Genomic DNA, 2,671 nt, shown 5'->3' with positions numbered 1-2,671 from the left:
AGTATACCGCTAATCAACTTACAAATTACATATACATACCGACACTGAAACATATCTTTATTAAGTCACCACCGAGAGCCAGTTATACCCTGGCATTGGTAAATATCTTACTTATCTTAGTTACTTGCGCAAGCAGAGCGCGCAAGTAATAGTTTTCGTCCATGTCGCGGTTTGATGCGTTGGGGAGAACGGCCCGGGGTAAGATGAGCCAGCGGGTAAGTTGAACCACCCCCTTTATCTAGAAAACTAGAAAACTGTGTGTCACTGTGTGACCTTAAATCTAGTAAGCATCCTTCATTTACACCTGGCTGTGAAGTTGGGAAGCACATGTGGAAAGTAGAAAACATTCTTTTACACAAAAAACTGTTTTTTGTCAAAGTAAAAATTCGACACATCATGTAAAATTACTGTTATACAAAGCAAAATGTACCTAGGTCAAAAATGTAATATACACGTTGATGATTTGCCAATGGATAGAACCATGTGAATCATTTAGCAAATAAATTGTCTGAAGTAACTTATTCTAGTCATTGTTTTCTAAAATGGAGGCTGGGGGTAAAATTAACCAATGTCCGGGGGTAAATTGAGTCAATGGGAATCACTATTCATATTTCTTTTATTAAGTCTTTGCTACTCAAATGATACTGAATGATCTTTAATTTGCATGTACATACTTATTTAAGAGAAGTTTGCAATATTGTATTAACAATATTGCAAATATAAGGTTCTGAATAACAAACTTTATTTAATTGTCTTAATATTGTTTAAATAATAAATAAACAAATAAGACTATTTGCAAAAGGGAAAATTATATTATTATCGATAAGTGAATACATTATCTGTCCAAGTTTAAGCTTTTAACATTCAAATATCATGTGGTTCAAGGTACCCCTCGACTTGGATCAACTTACCCCTTACCTGGGGCAAATTGAGCCACATTACCACATTTCATGGCCCTTTGTCATATGCTTACTCATCATTTCAATTGATAGAAGACATCCTGAAATATGGGTAGATCATTAGATTTTACTGCCATCTCATTTTGCCTTGCTTCCAGGACAACTTAAGCAAAAGGTGGTTCATCTTACTATGCGCCGTGCCAGTATATCATGTAATGACTACTTGTGCTTGATATGGCAGTGGTGTCAGATTACATACATGTATACATACATGTATACATAGGGGCATTATCTTTAATCCTCCTGACACTAAAACATATCGTCATTACGTCACCATCGAAAACCAATTACACCCTGGCATTGGGTCCTTTAATCCACATCTTTATTACGTCATCATTGAAAGTTATACCAGTTATACCCTGACGTCATATGCTGCTACGATACATACGCATCAAACGGGGCGCAAAGTAACCACAGTATACCACTAATCAACTTACAAATTACATATACATATACATAGAGGCATTTCCTTTCCACCTTTCACATTTCCTTTAATCCACCCGACACTGATCGACATATACGTCACCATCGAAAGCCGATTAATCCACATCTTTATTACGTCATCATTGAGAGCTAGTTATACCAGTTATACCTGACGTCATATGCTACTACGATACATACGCATCAAACGGGGCGCAGAGTAACCACAGTATACCACTAATCAACTTACAAATTACATATACATATACATAGAGGCATTTCCTTTAATCCACCCGACACTGATCGACATATACGTCACCATCGAAAGCCGTCTCTTACCATACTTAACAATACTACCTTTTTACCTCCAAAAACTAGGTACGTAGCAAATAGCTAAACCTAATAATTAAATATTTCAAACGTTCTTTCACAGAGAAGCTGAGATTTGACAGTTTGTAGCGGTCGACAGTACTGTACTTGCGCGCTCTGCTTGCGCAGGCCTACTTGTGTGCAACAAGCAAGTAGGCACTCGACAGAGTGCAGTTCTAGTTATTATTATTTTCTTTTTTTGTGTCAGTGTGTATTATCGGACTTCAAAGCATGAACAGCATACAGCACAGCCGAGTAGAAAAATACACAAAAGCAGCTTGATTAAACAATTTTACTTTGTCTTGAAATTAATCGCAACTCTCAGCGCTGCTAGTGCAGTGAGTGCACACACCGGGAAGTGGGAACAATTACAAACAAACAACACAGGTCAACGTGACATGACAGTGATTATTAGCTGCTACCAACTAGTGGTAAGTGGACGTACAGGATGAGGCCTAATAATTGACAAGGCTGATTGGAAGGCTGCGATGGAATGCAATATTACTACTACTACTACTATTTTCTTTTTACCAAAAAAGCAATTAAATAATTTGGAGGCCCCTGGAGGCTCGAGGCCCATTTTAATTTAAACGATTGAAACATATATAAGGCCGCCACTGCATATGTATGTATACATGTATGTAAGTTGTAAGTTGAAAGTACTATACTGTGGTCGGCTGACTTTTTTATATGCGTATGCTTGGTAGGTACAGTGTTGTACCCGAACGCGGTCAAAGAACGATCGTTCATATATTGGGTGAACTTGAACTGAACGTACTGTATTTCTGCTTGATGGACGTCATTGTGAACGCATTCATTTCTGGCGTGTGTGAACGTCACTTTCTCACGTTCAACTTCGTTCAAGAGTGAGTGTTTCCATAGAGCCTTCCAGGCGAAATCCCCAACGCTAAAACACCCTAAAC

This window comes from Electrona antarctica (genome assembly GCF_951216825.1).
Source record: "Electrona antarctica genome assembly, chromosome: 12".
Taxonomy (NCBI): domain Eukaryota; kingdom Metazoa; phylum Chordata; class Actinopteri; order Myctophiformes; family Myctophidae; genus Electrona; species Electrona antarctica.
The sequence above is the reverse complement of the archived record's forward strand: the minus strand, read 5'-3'. Positions refer to the sequence as shown.